The following is a 15,855-nucleotide window of genomic DNA, read 5'->3' as shown; positions in this document are numbered from 1 at the left end:
TAAAATATTAAAATATATAAACAATTAAATAAAATTAAATAGCAACATAAAACAAGTTTACATTTTTTTATTAACGTTATTTTATTAACAAATGTAAATAAACGAATGAATGAATGTTTAAAAAAATGAAGCTGAAACAGCAAAAAAAAAACAAAAAAAAAAAACCTTATTATAAATTAATTAAAAATACCAAAAAAAATACAAATAAAAAAATAAATAAAACAAACAAAATTAAATGGCAACATATTTCAAATAAAATGTAGCTAAAACAAAATATTTTGATATTAAAAACAAAAAATTGATATTAAAAATAAAATAAATAGCAACACAATCAAGTTTAAAACATTTATATATCTTGTTTTAAGGCTGTTTAGACATTTCTTTTAACTGCAAAACAAGACAATAATTCAGATTTGAAAAAAGTAAAAAAAAAAAAAAAAAAATTTATTAAAAAAATAAATATTTCAAATAAAATGTATCTGCAACAACCAACAAAAAACAAATTAGAAATTAATTATAAATATAAAATATTAAAATATATAAACAATTAAATAAAATTAAATAGCAACATAAAACAAGTTTACATTTTTTTATTAACGTTATTTTATTAACAAATGTAAATAAACGAATGAATGAATGTTTAAAAAAATGAAGCTGAAACAGCAAAAAAAAAAAAAAAAAAAAAACTTATTATAAATTAATTAAAAATACCAAAAAATAAATAAAAAAATAAATAAATAAAACAAAATTAAATGGCAACATATTTCAAATAAAATGTAGCTAAAACAAAATATTTTGATATTAAAAACAAAAAATTGATATTAAAAATAAAATAAATAGCAACACAATCAAGTTTAAAACATTTAAAGTTAATTTCAAATAAGATGTAGCTGAAACAGACTGAAACATGGCTTGAACAGAAGCACATACCATTGAGTAACACCCTCAGAGTTCATTGTAGCCTGGTCTTGAAAGGTATATGATGCTAAAAATCTATTACTAGGTATTTTCCTGTATGATTTTTCTCATTTCTTGACCAGGATGCAATCTGGAAAACCAATTTATGCAGCCGTTTCTCTGGTCTATCTTCTGTATTATGGAGATAAACGCCGTTGTTTCATAATTTCTCTAGCATGCTATATTGGTAGCGGTCTGAACAAACCAGTTCTCGATTCAAAAAAAGTTTGAGAAAACCTTGGAAAAACAACAACAAAACTACTGATACAAAAAAATTCTTTGCTGAAACTCAGATGCTCCGAAGTACCTTACATTTAGACACAAGGAATAAACAGAAGACCTGCGGCTTTTCTGTTCATTCTGTTCACAGATGCATCCACTGATCAATGTCAGATGCATCCACATTTGCATAAGCTAATTCATGGATTAGTGCATCCCAAATCATCGTCTGTTGAAAATACATATGAAGCAATATGCAAAAGCAGTATGTAGGCTGACGGGTGGCAGAGGGTGGCACTCAGCGCAATAATCAGCCACAGAGAGCAGTCGTTCTGATAGGATTACTCTATGAGATCTCGAACCGTCTCTCTCTCTCATGTCTTTATCCTCTCATGCCGTGGAAGCTGTTGTTTGACAGTCGCTGGAGGAAAGCATGTCTGCTCTCTCGAGGCAGGGATTTAACAGCAGACGCACTTAATAGAACTCTTGCTTTCCTCATCACTGTCAGACGACTTCAGTTATTTTACACATTAAATCCCTCATTTGTGTTCAAATGTCTCATAATATTACAATAATACTAGACAACACCTAGAGAGTATTTCAAGGGAAGGAATGAGTGTTTGTGGTCCCTGAACGATAGATTACGCGAGATATTCCTGCTAAAGGGTGTCTTTATTTGTTGTAATGGTATTTACATAGATCTATTTCAAAACCCAATACAGCAAGATTACAAACAGCATCAGATTATTTTTTTTTTAAATCTTTTTTAACTCTTAAATGAATATAAATAAAATAAACAACTCTCTCTCTCTCTCTCTCTCTCTCTCATTTATTTTAAATGCAGTTCTTTTCATTTTTGTATTAATTTAACAGTTCAAATAATAGCTTGGACTGATGCTTTTAAAAAGCATTTCAATGCTAATCAAATCTACATTTTCTAATTAATCTATTCTGATTTGGTTATTTGGTTAAATGAAATGAATATCATATCAACTAAAACAACCAACAAATACTAAAACTAATTTGTAAAATATATTTGTAAAATATTTAAAAACATTAAAATGTATAAAATAAATAAATGTTTCATTAAAAAAAATGCAGTTGAAACAACCAACAAAAAACGAATTACTAGAAAAATGTTATATTAAAAATGAATTAAAATAATAAACATTCTTTAAAAATATTACAAATTAAAATAAAAAAATTAAATAGCAACAAAAGCCAATTTAAAACAAATTTATTAAAGTTAATTACAAACAAGATGTAACTTGTATATGATATATGACACACTTAGTAACACCCTCAGAGTCCATAAAAGACCAGTCTTTTTCTGGAGAATATATGTTGGGTTTAAGAGTATATATATGTATGTATGTATGTATGTATGTATTTAAATTGCAGTTCTTTTAATTTTGTATTAATTTAACAGTTCAGATAATAGCCAATTTTATTTTTTAAATAAGCTTTACTATTTTAAAATATTTTTATGTTTTCTAATCTTTTATTATTTAACACATTTTGATCATTTGACAGTTGAAATAATAGCTAAATATTAAAATATAGTATTATGCTATTATTTGCTATGTATGTATAAACATCAAGCTCACCTTAACCAATCTGCGAAGAGCATCAGTGGCGTTTCATGGCTTCAGGCCCAGCTATTGCAATCTGAAAAAGAAAAGAGAAACATTCAAACTGAAAGTGTATTGATTAAAAAACTAAAAAACAAAAACAAAAAGACACCAATAAACACAAGTTTACCACAAATCTGCAATGGTTTACAAAGCATATAGTACGACAATATTAAACATTCATTTATTTAAAGCTATAGCACATAGAAAAATATATCATTTTATATCCTCCTTAAAAATAATTGGTGATAATAATGATTTGTTAAAGCAATATTACAGCTATTTATTAATCTTTTTACAATTTTACTTCTAATTTAAGTGCCTCAGCAAAACGTAAGCCAAGAACAGCTTTAAATGAACAGGTTTGTTTTGGTTTTATCCAGTTTAAGGCCTAGTTTAGATGAGATTAGATTGTGACGGGTTGTTTACCTTGTGGAACGAAGGCCTGTAAATACAGCTACCACCATCCTCATCAGCTCTGAGGTCAGCTGGGGTCATTTAGAGGTCATGTGGGGGCGGGCTGTTTAGTGGACTATAGAGACGGTCATGTGACCAGAAGGGGGAAGAAAGAGCAAAAACAGCAAGCAGACATCCCCAAAAAGAACCAAGGTCAAAAAGCCACCGCTTACATGATTAAATCTTAAAATATGAAATATGACAATACGTTGAATTACTTTCCATGTGCAACAGTACCGCATCTATAGAGTCTAGCAAAGTTGCCATTTATAAAGGAGTATGATTAAAGATATATTAGTGGATAATTAACTTCTGGGAGGAAGTTGCTTTCATATGCTTTACCACAGACGAGTCTCATGTGTTTTCAAGAAGAAGGAATTCTAACAGATAATAAGGTAAGTTTATAATTGCAAATTTATTTCAAGCTGCCGTGTACGGTATATTACAAATAAATGTAATTGTGCCGGTTGCAATTAAATTTAATTCTACACTCTAAAAAATGCTGGGTTGTTTCAACCCAACTTTGGGTCAAATATGGACTAACCCAACTTTTGGGTTAAAAATGTAATGTAAAAATTTAACCCAACGGTTGGGTTAGTCCATATTTGACCCAAAGTTGGGTTGAAACAACCCAGCATTTTTTAGAGTGTACTGTCAAAATAGTTACATGCATCAGATTATTCAGGGGTGGGGGGTGAGGGGGACAAATATTGTTTTTGGTTTATTTTCACTTTTATGTAGGCTTAAATGACTTTTTTCCCAATTTTTTCTTCTTATCATAAGATACTGTACACTACACCTTTGATAATAATACACAGCAGATGTTAGTTTAAATTATGAAGTTTTACCAAGGTAAACAAGGACAAAATGTGCTCTCAAACACAATGATATTTTTTCTTTCAAAAAGTTTTATTTTTTAATCAACTGAGACGTGAATTAAAGGGCTTACACAAGCTTACAAAGATTATAGCTCTTAACAGAAATGTATTAAACTGCCACCACCAGTACCACAATAATTTTCATTACTATCACTTTTTAAACTTCAGCATACATTTGATTAGACTTTTAATAGTTTTATAAAACAGTACCAGTTAAACTTTAGTCAACAGTATTTGGTTTAGAAATGACCAGTAACACTTTGCTGTGCACTTAAAATGCATTACACGCAGTTTTAAAGGATAGACGATGTGCCAAAAACCGCTGAATTCCCCGTAAATGTCTTTGACTATCACAAGCGATGCTTCGGTTTAGTCTTTTCTTGTTTTTAAATGCTCTGTTGCTATTTTTAACCCATCCGCGCTATATAATATACCAATGGAAAGCCAACATTAGTGGCATATAAAAGCTAATATGGACTATAATGCATTAGAATTGTACAGTAAAGTGTGCAGGAGTAACTTCTAGATGGCATTAACTTGAAGGAATCTCTCATATATCAACTGAAATTGTGAAATTGAATTGGGAATTTTAGTCAGTCGGATTGCCCAAAACTTTCAATTTAGTCGCTCCTCAAAAGGTCTAGAAGTAGATCTCTCACTAGAAGAAAACACCTATTACCACAGAGCTCATTAAAGGGTTTAAACGCTCAACACAAAAACCAGACTTGGGTTAGTCCATATTTGACCCAAAGTTGGGTTGAAACAACCCAGCATTTTTTAGAGTGTACTGTCAAAATAGTTACATGCATCAGATTATTCAGGGGTGGGGGGTGAGGGGGACAAATATTGTTTTTGGTTTATTTTCACTTTTATGTAGGCTTAAATGACTTTTTTCCCAATTTTTTCTTCTTATCATAAGATACTGTACACTACACCTTTGATAATAATACACAGCAGATGTTAGTTTAAATTATGAAGTTTTACCAAGGTAAACAAGGACAAAATGTGCTCTCAAACACAATGATATTTTTTCTTTCAAAAAGTTTTATTTTTTAATCAACTGAGACGTGAATTAAAGGGCTTACACAAGCTTACAAAGATTATAGCTCTTAACAGAAATGTATTAAACTGCCACCACCAGTACCACAATAATTTTCATTACTATCACTTTTTAAACTTCAGCATACATTTGATTAGACTTTTAATAGTTTTATAAAACAGTACCAGTTAAACTTTAGTCACAAAAGGTCTAGAAGTAGATCTCTCACTAGAAGAAAACACCTATTACCACAGAGCTCATTAAAGGGTTTAAACGCTCAACACAAAAACCAGACAAAACTACGCAGGCTTTTCTCATCGCAACTGAAACTGCACATAATTATTTGTATTTATTTATTTATTTATTTATTTTTCACAACATGCTCCTATAAGCCCTTTAACGCTAAAGAACTTTCCATTTAGAAAAGAGAAAGGAAGGAAAACAACATGTGAGGATTTTCTTTTACTTTTTTCTCTAGTTAAAGGTCAAATTTACAAGGGACACATTGAAGCTGATCACCCATCAAAAAAAAGTATCTACAAAAAATGACCTGCTGATTCTAAACATCATATCGTACACCTTGTGTAACTCCGCCCCTAACCGCTAGTGCCCGCCTCCATCCGACATAAGTAGGTCTATTTGAATTCTGATTGGCTCTCTGATTTAAACTACATAATCCAGTGATACGAAATATCCATTTATGGGAGTCGTCCATGTTACAACAGAATCAGTTCCACAGAAACTTAATTTTACCCACTGACTTCTTCAACTTTCTATTTTTGTAATTTTGGTTGATTTTATTTGCAAAAAAGGAAATAGAGTCCATAGAAAATCCATTACTTGGGAGGGCACATGAAGGACTGTAGCAGGTCAGAATCGGGAGTACGGCTGCTCTCTGAACACTTTTTTGTTTGTCCTTGCTGGTGGCGCCTTGTTACGGTTGTTTGTCCATTCCTCCGGGCCTGAAGAGGGAGACAAAGAGCAAAGGTCAGAAAGGTCATTAGCCGTTCAGGCCTTGGTTAGAACGCTTTAATTAGTGCATTCTATAGTGAAACATGCTCATAAAATACTGAACCAAATTTGTAAGACCTTCACAGGCTAACAGTGACGTGTTTGAATACATACCCTGATGTTTTTGAGTGAATTAAATATGTTTGTGTGATGGTCGTCTACATTGCATGGTCAATAGTAATTTTAATGGAACTCGACATGAAAAAAGCTTTACGGAATAATCAAGACTTTGAAATGAGGTGAAAATATTACAAGTGTCACATTTTGGTGCGTGAGGAAAAAATGGGTGACCTGTCAACAATATGCTCAGATCATATTTCACCCCAAAATAGAAATGAAAAATATTCTGAATCATGACAAATTATATTTTAAAATAAATAAGTAAAATGTATAAAATATATGTAATATAAATTTTAAAGTATTATGTATTAAATCATTGCAATACTTGTTAATTTACTTGTATGCTGACAATTAATTTAAATACACATATATATATATATATATATATATATATATTGAATTCATTTTGGGAGCGATGACTGATTTAATGTATTTTTAGTCCAGTGCCTGCATATAAGATTAGTATTGACCAAGTTCAGAGGCTGTCATATGTGGATCAACTTACTATGTTGTTTATTTTCAACAGTTTCAATATGAAAAATAACTTTTATATTGATTCAATGGATTTATTGCATTTTGAAAAACAAAACAAAATGTGTCACGGATTTATTGCATTTTGGGAAAACAATTATACAATTTTATAATAAATCTTTGAAAATCAAAATCTGGATTTGAATTTGTAATGTTATTATAACCTAAAGATGCTATGTGAAAGTTTGAAACAGAAAATAGTGGTTTTCATCTTGCCACTTTCTTGGTCAAGAAAACACATTTTTACTCAAATTAATCAAAATGGATTTATAGCGTTTTGGAACCAAACTCTTCACAAATACATAATAAATAAACACAGTACACATACAAATATTATGTAAACAAAACCTTTTATTTTGGATGTGATTAATCGCGATTAATCGATTGACAGCACTAGGCTACTTCTTTGCAATGATTATTTCTGTAGGTTATATTGATGCGCCAGCAGGTGGCAACACTTGATCATTTTTATAAATGAATCATTTGAATCATTCATTCCGACTCATTTAAAGACATTGATTCATTCAGGAACGAACCACCAACCGTGTTTAGATTGGAGACACTCGACGGTTCGGGATGACTCTGCTTTAGATGATATCTTGTTTCGTTCAAAAATGCGTCAGATGTGGATCTAAATTCCTTTTCGAATTACATTGTTTGTTGTTATTAGGACTTCAGTCAGGTACTTCAGACTCAGAAAAGGGTGACAGATGAAAGATCCGTGTGTATTTACTTATTAACAAGGTACGTATCTTTTGAATTTCACATATTTTGTCTTCATGCAGCAAACCCTGTCTGATAATGGAATCAGTTTTAAAAGCTTCCAGAAATGAGAGAGAGGGAGCAAATCTCATATATATGCTTTGTGTGAGATAAAATGAATGCTTGCCTTACTCATTCAAATTTATCAACAATATGAAGAGACATAAGAAGAAATAAAAGCAAGCAAAGTGATTTGTCAGTGGTGATACTGAGCATCCATTGAGCAAAATCATAATCTCTCCCTTAAACACAAACCCAGAACCAGTCTCCAGTGTCACTGCACAGCTGAAGGCAAATACTGTAAGCCTGCTTTCTGGGTCAGTTCTTAGGGGTGTGAGGCACAAAACACACAAACTTAACCAAAAGTAAATGCTAACTACGATAACAGCAAACTACAAGCCAGATTGGGTAAGCACTAAACTACATGCTGTTAACTAGGCTAATGTGCTAGCAATGTCTTTCTGCTGTTAAGGAGGAGAGCTGGCTCACTTCCCTAACTGAGATAATCTCTTCCTGTTTTGGACACCTTGGCCTCCATCTTGGAGCAGGATGCTTTTTTCCCCCTAAACATGAATTTGTGGTGTGGAGTGTCAAAGCGTGTCAGCGCTGTTGAGAGATCTGTCTAATTTAGTATACAGGTGCATCTCAATAAATTAGAATGTCATGGAAAAGTTAATTTATTTCAGTAATTCAACTCAAATATATATATATATATGTGTGTGTGTGTGTGTGTGTGTGTGTGTATTGAAATTAGTTAGCTGTTTTCATTCTTGTTTCCTAAATAATCTTTTGATGATGACTTGATTCTTCAGTGGCCCCTTAAATAATTGTCATAATTTATATATATATATATATATATTTTTTTGCTGAAATGCGACCTTGAGAGCATCTCTGTGAGATTCACCCGGCCGCCTGTAAAGTGCAATTTCCTTGTGTGTAAACAGGAATATACTTAACTCTTCCTCCCTATTGGGACTCTGACAGTGATTTGTTGTCGAACATGCAGCAATCCAAACCACCTTCAAATGTGATTTTTACACAACAACATCAATCTTTACAATAACAAAGCCCAAGAGTCACGACACCATCCGCTATCTTCCTCTACGAGCTCATGGCACCTCTGATAATTTAGCCCAACCGACACGGACAATCAGAGAGAAACGTCCCCAAACCATCCTGCCTTTGTCCTTCACCTCAGAAAGAACAAAACAACTTTAATTGCAGCAGAGGATCAAATAGCTACTTGAAAGGGGTTTAGTGGAGTGCCCTCGAGCGAGAGGTTACCGCCGCCATTAGCGTAACAGCAGAGCTCATTCACGAGCGTCCGTGTCGATGAACGAGAGCGCTATCGACGCTAGCTTTTGTGTGATCTTGCTCTTTTTTAGCTCTTCTTAGGGACAGGAAGGCACAAAGGCCGTTGCTCTAAAGTCACTCGTTTTTCAGGCTGGGAGCCGTTGCTAATAATCTTTAATTAGAGAGCTGTCAATCTCAGGTTAGCCTGCGCTAGCTTCAAGAAAAGGGTTCAAGCGCACTGTCCTTGCATTTAAAAAGAACAAGGATGTGTATCAGCTGGATAATAGAGAGTTCTCCTTTGAACTGTCAAGCCGTCTAAGCATTGTACCACCTGGAAAAGTGTTAAGTTGAGTGTTATGGATTGCTTATGTGTGTGTGAGTGTAGAGCTGTGTGTTTCAAATGTGGTCGCAAAGTGACAACTGATTAGAAAGTGACATGAAGGAAATGTGAAAGACTAAGACAAAAGGTAAAGTCACTTTTAAGATGCAATTACACTTACTTTTCCTTTTTTTTTTTTTTTTTTTAAATCAGTTCTGTAATCTAATGTGCTGTCATGTCCAAACATGCTGTCTAACAGTGTCACATCTCATTTCCTTGTGCTTTATTATATTTATTATTGGACTCTGATAACATAAGCACTGCTATACCGAAAAAGGTTTATTTTTCTAAGTGATGAAACTTTTTGACCCGGTGTAAGATAAATAACCAAATACTTATATCACATGTCTATATATATTTGGGATAAAATTGTTTGTTCTGGTGGAAATGTCACCACTGATGATTTTATTTTATTTATTTTTTTACTCTTTTTCTTCTAGATTATTATAGGTTGTAATATATAATAATAATATAAAATATAATAATATAATATTATTTTATTTATAATTATATAATATAAATATATATTACAAATATAAACATGATAAATAAATTAAGTAAATGAAGTTAAAAAATGTTGAATGTGACCTTCATATAACAAAAATCATAAATTAGGGGCAAAATGTTGTGGTGGAAATGTCGCCACTGATTAATATTTTTTCCTCTCTTTTTTTAAATAATCATATTTTCTCAAATATTATAATTAATATTTTATTGATAATGATATAATACAAATATATAATTAATTAATAATAAGTAGTATTATTAGTAATATAATAATATTTCATAATATATTTGTAATTAAATAATAAAATATGCATTGTACTAAATACAAAAAAAAACCATAACAACTAGTATTAAAATAATAATCCATATTTATAATGTATTTATGACAATTAGTATTTTAATTATGGATTTATATATTTTGAAATTAATGTCTGGGTCTAGAACGAGAATAAAATAAAAAATAAAATATAGCATTTGCAAAGCAGAAAACAAATAGGTAGAAGTTTCCAAAGATTTAATGTGACCTTCATATAACAAAAACTTCCAGGACAAAATAATGTTCTTTTTAGCAGCATCATATGACCCCTTTAAAACTATGTGCTGGTTAAAAATCTCTTTTATAAATAATACAATTGTAAACACGCACACAAATGCTTCATTCAGAGAAACTGCACACAAATGCATCTGTATATACACACTAAAGGCACACACACATTACCATTCTAGCTGCTGAGAATACAATGGCACATCTTATCTTTTTTTGCTGGGACAATGAGCTTACAACAGCTACATCAGTAATTTCAGAGCATTGCAATTCTTCTCCAGATATCTCTGCCATATTTATGCTATTCTGTACCTACAGTGTTCGTAACTGCAAACTTGTTTGCCTTTCACCGAATGTGTATCCGACAGCATTTTGTTTCTTTTGCTGCATCCAAAGCCGTCTCCCTTCAACAGTCATTGTAAATGCCTGTTCATGTAAATACAATGCTGTTCTATAGACACTGTAACCAAAAGCCTTGCAATGCCAGCAGTATTTATAACAAGAGCTGTACAGCAGGAGCTGTGTGTGCTTTGGGCAAAAGACAGACTCAAAGTTTGTGCACTAACTAGAAGTATTATAAAATAGACAGTGTATTGCTTCACTGCAAAATGGAAATCAAGCAAAACAGGCTGTCGATCTACTGCAATAATTCCACATGATTAGAAAACAGTATTGACAAAAAAAAAACAAAAAAACTCTTACCGTATTTCACATATACAGAAATCTAATTTACATTTTTTTTTTTAAATAATTAAAAATTAGATAGATAGATAGATTACATTTTATTTCTGTATTTCAGAAATCAGACATATATTCAGACCAATCATATATAAAAAATATGTGCATACAATTTAAATACTATTCATTATAAATTTGAATTTTAATGATCCATTGTCCAAAAAAAATAAATCAGTTGCCACTGTATGTGTTTGTATGTGCATTTATATACAGACAGAGAAAACGAACGCAAGAAAAAGGTGATGAGTTCAAGGCATGTGCTTACTTGACATTGTCTGCTCCCTATTTAAATTGACAAAGCAACATCTCAGCAGTCACATGAAGCAGAATAACCCATCAGAGAAGCTATTTTCCAAGCAGATTTGCAGTGCGCCTTCCTTTCATTCCTGTGTCTCAGATGGTTTGCTCCTGGGTCTCTGTTCCCTTTCTGCCTCCAAATTGAGTTTTTTTTTCAACATAGGCCCTCAGCTGAGCTGTCCAGTGTCAGTCACAACTGACTGCTAACCATATCCCAATGTTCATGCTCCCATAATTCCCCTGGCCTCAGTAAGGATGGCACCATGAGAAATAGAAGCCTTGCTGGAAAATAAAAAGATGCTCACCAGTTTTCTCAGCTTCCACCATTGAGGATTTTTCAGATTTAGACCTATTGTTTACATTCTATTCTACAGCAACTCCTGCATACTTTCTCTTATATCAGCTTACTTAATTTCCATAACTCCTCTGCTCTCAATTTCATAATAACTCCTTTCAGTGTTTCCCATTAATGTGGCAGTGCTCCACTGCGTAATCTGTCCCACTACAGTTTCATAATGAACAAAAATATTTTTACACTTATTTACACTATTCTTAACAACATAAAAGGTCTCTAACGTTGTGTTTTGTGCCATTGCCTTGGCGAAACATGTCAATCAAACAAAAAATTGAATAGTGATATGGTGTAGTGCACTTATCAAAATGCAAAAGGTTTGGATTTAATTAAATTTAAAATCATTAATGATTTAAGAGTATTTAGTCTGTTGTGCTGCAAAGTTTCGAAACGAAGCGCGGCACTGTGTTCATGTGAGCAGCTCATTATCCTCTGTTTTCAACAACTCGGTTAATCACACGATCATAACTTCTCCCCACATTCCAATTATACTTTCAAAACTCCTCCCCTCATTCCAATCATATTATAACCCCTCCCCCATTCCAATTATGCCAACATAACTCCTCCTCTTCAATCAATCACAATACTATAACCCCTCCCCCTTATTCCATTCCTGCTATCATAGCTCCTCCCCCATTCCAATCGTACTATCAAAACTTCTCCCTTTCAATCAATCATAATACCATAGTTCCTCCTCCATTTAATCATACTATCAAAACTCCACCCCTTATTCTGATCATAATACTATAGCTCCTCCCCTCATTCGCAACAGACACACACACATACAACACTCAAGTTGTCATGCAGAGAGGAAATCCCATGTCAAAGCTCACGCAGAGGTTCCTATCGCCAGCCCGCTGTTACTGCTAGCTTCACGCTTAAATGTGTCTGCACACCAGGGAGAAGAAGATAGGATGAGAACGAGAGGGAGGGTTGTGCTGGATTGCAGTGTGGAGACCAACAACCACGGTCACTATCCCCACACACAAGCTCAGGAAGCCAGTGAAAGCCGGGAGAAGGCTTCCTATCATATGTGCGATGAAATTCCCCATTTCCACTGCGCATGAAGTTGAAATTGAAATTGAGACCTAAAGCTTTTGTGTTCAGTAATGCATCAGTCAACTTCACAACCTGCTGCCAGATGCATCTCTCTTCACGTGTTTCACACCGTAAAGAACCTCTTCTCCTCAATCTGAACACAAGCTTGGGTTCAAACCTAGTTAGACACCTTTAATTTCTTCCCTGACACATCGTCAATATTCCTTCTTCCCTTAATTCAGCTCTCTCCCTCTCCTCCAGTGCTGAGTTTGTTCTGTTCTACTCAATTACCCTGTTCGGCTCACTCCAGTCGAGGTAGAGCGTTAGCAGAAATGATGCATTTAAGTCACACACAGTCCTATTCCTTCCAATTAGCAACACACACCTGTAAACACTGCAAACATGCTGTCGAATGAACTACAATCACCCAGAGGAACATTACAGAATTTGGCGTGAACAACATGAAAGCATGGATCCATCCTGCCTCGTATCAACGGTTCAGGCCGCTGCTGGTGGTGTAATGCTCAGCCTACCTGAGTACTGTTGCTGACCATGTCCATCTCTGTCTCAACCAATGAGAGCATTTGGGGTGGGTCTAAGACTGCAGCAGCATCCACATTAACGCTCCCAATAAAATTATTTTGGCTAAGCATCAACATTCACAAACCACTGTTCACTGTTCATTTTAACAGAAAAGAACGTGCTCATGCTCGTAATCACGACTTCATAAGTGGGAAATAGGAAGTTTCCTTGAAATTGAAATTGAGACCTAAAGCTTTTGTGTTCAGTAATGCATCAGTCAACTTCACAACCTGCTGCCAGATGCATCTCTCTCCGCGTGTTTCACACCATAAAGAACCTCTTCTCCTCAATCTGAACACCAGCTTGGGTTCAAACCTAGTTAGACACCTTTAATTTCTTCCCTGACACATCGTCAATATTCCTTCTTCCCTTAATTCGGCTCTCTCCCTCTCCTCCAGTGCTGAGTTTGTTCTGTTCTACTCAATTACCCTGTTCGGCTCACTCCAGTCGAGGTAGAGCGTTAGCAGAAATGATGCATTTAAGTCACACACAGTCCTATTCCTTCCAATTAGCAACACACACCTGTAAACACTGCAAACATGCTGTCGAATGAACTACAATCACCCAGAGGAACATTACAGAATTTGGCGTGAACAACATGAAAGCATGGATCCATCCTGCCTCGTATCAACGGTTCAGGCCGCTGCTGGTGGTGTAATGCTCAGCCTACCTGAGTACTGTTGCTGACCATGTCCATCTCTTCATAACCACAGTGTACCCCTCTTGGCTGCTTCCAGCAGGATAATGTGCCATGTCACAAAGCTCAAATGATCTCAAGCTGGTTTCTTGAACATGATAATGAGTTCACTGTACTCAAATGGCCTCCACAGTCACCGGATCTCAATTGAGCACTTTTGAGATGTGGTGGAACGGGAGACTCTCCAGCCGACAAATCTGCAGTATCTGTGTGATGCTATCGTGTCAATATGGACTGAAATCTCTGAGGAATGTTTCCAGACCCTCACTGAATCTATGCCACGAAGAATTAAGGCAGTTCTGAAGGCAAAAGGTCTAACCGGGTTACCCGTTAGGTGTACCAAATAATAGTATATATATATATGCTCATGCTCGTAATCACGACTTCATAAGTGGGAAATAGGAAGTTTCCGATAGCACGTGAAGACAGCAGAGAAGTGCTCTCGCTCAGCACAGTGGAGTGCCGTTTTGTTAACTTTGTGGTTGATTATGAGGGGCGTTTGGGACGCTAACTCACAGCTCTATTCACAATATATTGCTTTACAGATCTAGCACTCTTGCCGCTCAGAATTGTTCACGCAATCATGCTGCACGCATCATAAGTCCCGCGCTCCGGCACGGTTAGCGCTCACACTCACTGATCTATATATAACTGAATCGCGCTCTGGCCCACCTCTTCCAACCGAGCCAGGGACGGCTAAACGAACCGTGCGGCATGGAGCGATCACACTAGTCAAACAAACCAGGCTTTGGGGGTCAAACACACTCGGGCACGGTTAAGAATGCCAAGTGTGAGTACACCCTTATTCTCCCACATCTTGCACACAAGAGTCTCTACCCACCCGCACCCGCACTCGCCCATCAAGTGTTGTCCCGCGCCGCACTCTACTGCGTTGGGTCCCACGATAGTGCAGGTCTCTACTGAGAAGGTGCCTGTTATAATGTTATGATCAAAGCTCTGGACTCTGAGCATAACTTGTTTTTCTATAACAAACTATAAAATATTTTCTATAAAAACGTTAATGCCCTGGCAGTGGCAAATAGCTTGTTTTACATTTAATTTGATTACATTAATGTTATAAGTTGAGATTTACAAAAAATCACACACACTCAATAGTTATAACCAATTTCTTGTGAAATAAGATACATTATGTACTTGATGTTTTCTCTCTCTCACACTCAGCTCTAACCGACACAGTACTAACACTCAGTGTGTATCTGATGTTCTCCAAACAGATTATATAACAGATTGGCTTGTTTAAACATCAGGCATCAGGTTTTCACTATGGTGTACAGATACACTTCAGTCTCTCAGTGATTGCTTATATGTGAGAATCACTGTTGAGTAAACTCTGTCACACAGATCTGAAAACCATGACGTACTGCACAGGTGTTTGCTGGAAGTTTTACTACAGGTAACCATAAAACTACAGCAGTACTCTGCTGGAAAATCTACTCCAACTTTGGATGCTCAGCTGGTGGGGTCGACAGTACAAATGATTCGATTTTGCATTTTTTATAAATGAATGCAACATTTTCACTATAAATTAATTGTATAACTATAAATTAAAAGCATAACAATTTGAATGAAAAATGACAGAATATGCTTTATTATTTTTATTATTATTATTATTTCATTAAAGTGTCCCTATTACACAATTTTTAAGGTTCCTAATATTGTTTTGGGAGTCTCCTACAAGAGCTTTACATGCATGAAAGGTCAAAAACGCTTTTGTTTTCTCAAAATATGCATTTAATATCACCTCATTTTCCAACGATTCTCAAATGATTCATTCGAAGCAGTTCTAAAATTCAGTCTCTCTAA

This window comes from Sinocyclocheilus rhinocerous, unplaced genomic scaffold (assembly GCF_001515625.1).
Source record: "Sinocyclocheilus rhinocerous isolate Xijiao unplaced genomic scaffold, SAMN03320098_v1.1 scaffold1154, whole genome shotgun sequence".
Classification (NCBI taxonomy): Eukaryota; Metazoa; Chordata; class Actinopteri; order Cypriniformes; family Cyprinidae; genus Sinocyclocheilus; species Sinocyclocheilus rhinocerous.
The sequence above is the reverse complement of the archived record's forward strand: the minus strand, read 5'-3'. Positions refer to the sequence as shown.